The sequence below is a fragment of the Acinonyx jubatus genome, chromosome D3 (genome assembly GCF_027475565.1).
Source record: "Acinonyx jubatus isolate Ajub_Pintada_27869175 chromosome D3, VMU_Ajub_asm_v1.0, whole genome shotgun sequence".
Classification (NCBI taxonomy): Eukaryota; Metazoa; Chordata; class Mammalia; order Carnivora; family Felidae; genus Acinonyx; species Acinonyx jubatus.
In genome coordinates, this window is record NC_069392.1 from 17,995,308 (window position 1) to 18,002,110 (window position 6,803).

General features: G+C 54.0%; 1 protein-coding gene across 2 annotated transcripts in view; it reads left to right on the forward strand.

The window, feature by feature from the left end:
• Positions 1-2,279: 2,279 nt before the first annotated feature.
• The window catches only part of MYO1H (myosin IH), a 147,399-nt gene continuing 142,875 nt past the window's right edge, over positions 2,280-6,803 (forward strand). For both annotated transcript variants that reach the window (XM_015077597.3, XM_053206192.1), the window contains exon 1: positions 2,280-4,165. The gene's annotated coding sequence lies outside the window, so the exon portion shown is untranslated. The remainder of the gene's footprint in view (positions 4,166-6,803) is intronic.

Consider the following 6,803-nt stretch of genomic DNA (forward strand, 5'->3'; position numbering starts at 1 on the left):
CGGGCGGACTTGGTCTTTTCAGCTTGATTTCAAAAATGGCCGCGTGCTGCTGTCTGCCGGCTGATGGGGCGGAGTTCAGCACATTGGCAATCAGCTGATAGTACTTTCCCTGCTTCCGGGGACTCAGTGCAGCCCCCTCCAGGGAAGAGGGGAGGGACTGTGCCACTGAGTGTGGCCAGAGGCCTCGGTGGGCAGCTCGGGTCCAAACTGGATGCTCAGGGTGGTGACCTCATCCCATGTGACCCTGGAGAGCCTCTCAAGTGCATGCTACACTCTACCCTCAATGTCAATATATATATGTCAATATATATATGTGTGTGTGTATATATATATATACGTGCCCAAGTTCACACAGCTGGTGAGGTGGGGGCCAGGCACCCAGGCTGACCCAGACCCGATCTTGCGAGGCCTTTTGCTGTCCCGTAAATCCTGAACCTTTGCAAAGGCTACGTCCTGGCACGTGAGGACACCATCTACACCAGCCCCCTGCCTCACCCCCCCACCCCCACCCCAGCTGATCCAACCAACGTCCTCATTCGGATCCCCATCAAGACCCTGGCCCCTCCAGGGCCAGGCCTCGGCTGGGGACAAGCTACCCTCTCCCTTCACTGGAGTCTCTCCCTCCCTGGATCAGCAGATTCTGGAGCACCACGCACCCCCCCCCAAAACCACTTGAAGGAACCCCGTGTCCTTGGACATACAGCTTGTCCACATCACGAAAGCGGGGTGCTACCAAACTGGCACCCCCTGCTTGGGTCATCCCAACCTCTGCCTCTTGCTTTGCCTCCCCCACCTCATTCTCCAAATCCAAAAGTCAGTTGGCCTTTTAACCCAAGGTCACTTTCCCCTGACACTTTATTATGAAAAATTTCCAAACACCAACAGGTCAACTTCGCTGTGGCAGACGCACAGCCATTCAGTGCTGGCTGCTGTCCTGGTCCTTTTCCTGTGCTTGTCCTGGCCCATCCATCTGTCCACCCCTCTCTCAACCTGTCAACCCATTCTCTTATTTGGACACATTTCAGAGTAAATGGCAGACATCTGTATACTTCTCTAGGGGGATATTTGTGTTTCCAAACACCGGGTTTTTTTTGTTGTTGTTTTGTTTTACCTTTAAATCATGTCCTGAGCTCCTTTGCAGCCGAGAGTAGAGAGTTGAGAACAGAGCTGTGTTGAGGTGAGGTGGCCCATCGTGTGGCTGGTGAGGGGATCTCCAGCCTCACGGTGCCCGGTTCTGTCTGTGCCGAGCGTATCTTCGTCAACTATTTATTGAGCACGTACTATGTGTCACACACTGTGTGAGGGGGCACAGCCGTGAGCAAGACAGCCCACTCCTGCCCTCGGGAGCTGTTTTTCCAGGGTCCCCAAAGCTAGAAATGGCAAAGGGTTAACCGTAGAGGATATTCATGGCCACAACTCGTCAAATGCCCAGGGTCTGTTGTCATTTGTTGTCCTATTTCTTTCGGAGATGGGTCCACCTTTCAGGGTCACTGTGGTAGGAACCGAACAGAGGAGATCACCCACAAGACCGCAGCAAGGGTCCCCAGATGACCAGCAGGCACAGGAAAGGGTCCTGTGCACTCCGATAGCATGAGCAAACCTTCTGGGTTTTGTCCCTGCAGCTGATGGCCAGAGCCACGCCGAGGCTCTCTGCCAATAGTCTCTCCCCAAAATGCCCCTTCACTGCTCCAAGTACCCGCTGGGACGAGCTCTTACTTAACCCCCCATGGACTGGCGTGAGCCACACCCAGCCTGCACATCGTTCCTACGGACTCTGTCATCACCAGCCACCAAGCCTGTCGGTTCACTGCCAGGTGAGCAGACTGTTTCTCCTGCCAGAAACCCTCTTCCGCTCCAGCCTTTGTCTGGCTGACTCCTACTCACCCCTCAAAACCCAACTCACATGGTGCTTCCTCCAGGCAGTTCTCCCTGACCATCTCCCCAGTGGGTTGGGAGACCATGGCTTGTGGTCCTGCAGCCTCTGGGCTGCTCCTTTTGTGTGACTTGTATCTATCTATCTATCTATCTATCTATATCTATGTATCTATCTATCTATCATCTATCTATCTATCTGAAACATGGATTTGAAAATGAAATACATACCTAGAAATCCCTAAATTCCTCTGGCTACTGAGCTGAGGAGGGATGCTGGAGAGCCGTCTTTTTAAAACTTTTTTTTTTAACGTTTTATTTATTTTTGAGACAGAGCGTGAACGGGGGAGGGGCAGAGAGAGAGGGAGACACAGAATCGGAAGCGGGCTCCAGGCTCTGAGCCATCAGCCCAGAGCCCGACGTGGGGCTCGAACTCACGGACCGCGAGATCGTGACCTGAGCTGAAGTCAGACGCTTAACCGACTGAGCCACTCAGGTGCCCTGAGAGCTGTCTTATTGGCAGAGGGTGGCCCCTTCTGGAAGGTGAGGGAAAAGGCCGCTTTCTCCTGATGATCTGTATCTTGTGATACTCTGACCCTTGTATATCTCTGAGCAGCTTCATGTACAGGACACACAGGCCAGTAGCCTAGGATTTCTCATTCTTCATTTTTTTTTTACCATTTACCATTTTTGGTAAAATATACATCACCTCAAAATTTACCATTTTAGCCGTTTTAACCGTCTTTGAAATGTACAGCCCGGCGGCATTACGTGCAGTCACGCTGTTGGGCAAATCAGCACCACCGTCCGTCTCTACAGCATTATCATCTCAAACGGAGACTCCCTACCCCTCAAACACCCCCATTTCCCCCTCCCGCCGCCCTGGCAACCACCAGCTGCTTTCTGTCTGTATGCATGTGCCTACTCGAGGTCCCTCATACAAGTGGAAGCATCCAGTGCTGGTCTTTTTGCGTCTGGCTTCTTTCACTCAGCACCACGTCCGCAAGGTTTCATCCATGTTGTAGCAGGTGTCAGAACTCCCTTCTTTTTAAGGCCGGATAACATTCCATTGAATATATATATATCACAAAATACCACAGGCTGGGGTGGGGGGTGTGGAGCTTATAAATAACGGAAATTCATTGCTTACAGTTCTATGGGCTGGAAGTCCAAGATCAGGGTGACACCATGCCTCTTCTGGGGCGCAAACTTCTCTCTGTGTCCTCACGTGGCAGAAGGGGCAGGGACATCTTTGGGCTTCTCCTAAGAGCATTAATCCCATTCATGAAGAGGCCACCCTCATCTACGTCCGTCCGAGAGGCCCCCCCACCTGCTGATGCCATCGTATCTGCGTTAGGATTTCAGCATACGCATGGCGGGGAGGGGGCCGCGGCACACAGCCTTTCAGACTGTGGCACCCACGTTCCGCTTATCCACTCATCCGTCCGTGGTCACTTCTGTTGCTCCCACCTTTTGGCTTTCGTGAATAGCGCCGCCATGAGCGTGGGCGTGCAGATACGTCTTCGAGTCCCCCCTTCCGGGTCCTTGCGGAGCGCATGCCCACACGGGGAATTGCTGGACCAGACGGCAGTTCTGTGCTGCACTTTGTGAGGCAACGCCAGACCGTTTCCCGTTGGGGCTACACCATTTCACATTCCCACCGACAGCGCGCACGGGATCTGGTTTCCCCATAACCTCGCCGACACTCGAAATGGCTTTTTTGGTTCGTTGTCACGGGAGCGATCCTTCCGGATCAAGCCTGGAAGTAATTGTCTACTCAAGGCATTGGACTTTTTCGCCTGCGTCGCTCAAACACGGTGGCGGGGAAACGCAGCCTAGCGTGCGCCTTTAAGTTTTCCATTCCTGTGCCCCCTGCTTCCCCCGCCCACCTAGCGGCTCCTGCCTGGGCTGCCAGGCCTCCCTTCCTTCCGCCAGTTTGGTCTTCGGCTGCTACCCCTGCCCTGGAGGTGGGGGTGCTGCGACCCCCCCAGGGGTGGAAACACCTGCCTCGCTCATCTCATCGTCTACTTCTGTCCGTCTCCTTCATCCCTTTCCCTGAACCTGCACCAGCTGAGCCTTGGGGAGCAAATGCTAGGTGAGGCGGTGAGGTGCCAGGGCCGTGCAAAGGGCCGGAGAGCTGCACGCCCAGGGTCAGACCCCAGCCGCATAACCTGTTACTGTCCTACGTTAACCCCGGCAAGCGACGGGCCAGCTGAGCCCTCAGAGATGGATGATAGGCTGTGGGGAAGCTGAGCGCCATTGGAATCCCATCTCCACCCCTTCCTGATCACAGGTAAGTGGCTCAGCCACTCTGAGCCTCAGTTTTGTCTTCTGTAAAATGGGATGTTTGTTTCCCGTGGCGGCTCTGACACTTGGCGCAACCTTAGTGGCTTAAAAACAACACACATTTGTCATCTTATGGTTCTGGAGGTCAGAAGTCTGTAATGGGTCTCACTGGGTTAGAATCGGTGCTGCTAAGCCTGTGGTTCCTTTTTTTTTTTTTTTTAAGTTTATTTATTTATTTTGAGAGAGAGCGCGCATACGAGCGGGGAGGGGTAGAGAGAGAAAGAATCCCAAGCGGGCTCTACACTGTCAGTGCAGAGCCTGACTTGGGGCTCGAACTGTGAGATGATGACCCCAGTCGAAATCAAGAGTCAGACGCTTGACCGACTGAGCCACCCAGGCGCCCCCCGCCTGTGGTCCTTTTGGAATCTCTAAGGGAAAGTCCGTTTTCTGGTGTTTTCCAGCACCTAGAGGCCCCATTCCATTTTCACGGCCAGCAAGGTTACATCTCCAGGGCTGACACCAACTCTCCTGCCTCCCTCTTTTACTTAGGAGGATCCTGCGATGACCACAGGGTTTCCCTAGATAATCCGGGATACGCTCCCTCATTTAAGACAGCTGCTCGAATTAACTCATTAATGCAGCCTTAATTCCATCTGCTCCCTTCATTCCCCTTGCTGGAACCGAACAAAGTCGCAGGATTAGGACGTGGCCACCATTGGGAGCCAGTATTCTGCCTCCCACAGGTGATGACAGCTGTGCCCCATGGAGAACAGGATGAACGAAATAAGCCACGTGGCAGTGCATGTAGCATGTCACCCCGTGTCGTTACTATTTTTGTGGTTAGAACGTGGACGATTTCTCCTGGAGGGAGAAGAGCAAAGCTGCCTGACCGTGAGCTGAGCCTTAGTGTTCTCACCTGGGAAATGGGACCATCTCCTGACTCGGAGGGTGGTTGTGCCGTCTCGAGGAGATGGTCCCTGGCTGTTTAGCTCGTGCAGAGTATACAGCTGGTGCTCACATCGATGAGTATTTTCCTCCTGAGTTGACCAGCTGCAGAGAGAACCTTAGAGAAGCCTCACTCCTCAGGTCTCTCCTTCACGCTTCGTCCTTGTGTCAGCACGGCCCCTGCACAGGTGGGGCTCGGGTTGTGACTGGGGCTCTTTGCCTAGAGCTTGTGACCTTATGATCTTGGCATTCTTGCCTTGATTCTGTGCATACCTGCCCCAAGTGCCCGTAGTAAGGAATAGGTGTCAGACCCAAGTCTCCTTAGCCCTCTCCCTGTGGTGACCCGCCTGCTCAGGCTGTACCCTCCAGTGTGGCGGCCCTGTCCTGTAGCTTCTACAAAGTCCCCAGGTGATGTCGATCGGCCGTGACATGTGACATGGCCAGTGTCATTCCGCCCCCAACCAATCACTGGGGGCGGTGGGGGCAGTGATGTTCTCATTGGCCAGGCTGGGGTCACAGGGCCACCCCCGGGCACCCTCTCCCTGTCACCTGCCTGGTTTCCACTAAGGTAGGCCCAATCCCCACTTCCCCATCACCCTCCTAACCTTCCTTTCCTGCGAATTGTTGCCTGTGTGTGAATCCGTCTCCCCAGTGAGGCTGCAAGCCACTCCCTGGGAGGGCTTAAGACTTAGACGCCTAATTCATACACCCTTTTGCTGTTATCTTGGACGGCAGGACATTCCTTTGTTCCTCTGAGCCTCAGTTTCTTCATCTGCAAAATGGGTACAGTAACTACGGCATGCCCGGTAGGGTTGTCACGAGGATAGAAGGAGCTGATCGACAGGAGTGACTAGCACAGGGTCCGGTGCTCAAAAGGTTGTGTCTCCTCACCCTTGAGGCCTTCTCTGACCCCAGCTAGGCACCAGAGGCAGCGCCTCTGAGCTCTCGCTCTGGAATCTGGCACACACAGACCCAGTCCTGCCTCTTCAGCTCACGTGAGCCTCCGCCTTCTGAGCAAAAAAAGGGCTTCACATCCCCGCCGGAGATAATGCCTGTCAAGAGCCTGGCACTGAGGGACCGTAAATGATGGCCACGTTAATTTTACCGATGAATGGCCAACTCCCCCCAGTTTCTGGGGCAATGGGAACCTGGCATCAGAGGCCTGGCTTCAGTGTTGCCTCTCTGGGCCTCAGTTTCCCCATCTGTAAATGGGGCCTCACCCGTGAGGGTTGTGACAAACGGCGTTTTTGTCCTTCACCTCCCCCCTCCCCCATCTTCCCCCAAGCCACAGGGCTGCCGTTCAGCCTTTATTGACAGAAGACATTTATTCGTCACTACTCTTACAGAGTCTTGGTGTTGCCCGAACGCGGGGCCTTTGTTGACAATGACTCAAACATCTTAACTTATGGGGGGGGGGGCACATCACACAAAGCAGCTGAGCAGTCTTGCTCAGACGCACAGCACCGGGCTGTGTCGAAAGACGGTGGCTGCTTGGCAGAAAGTTCCAGAACCAGGTAGGAAGTACTTAAAGGTGGCCCTTCAAGACAAGTCTAAACCCTGAACCCTCCAGGTGGCTGGCTGATGAAAATTCTGGCTCTTGGGTTTGGGAACTCGCAGACACAGGAGCCAAACATCCAGCTGGTCAAGAGAGGGCAGTGCCACAAGCCAGTCTAGCAGATTCTTGGCATCACCTTAGCTGG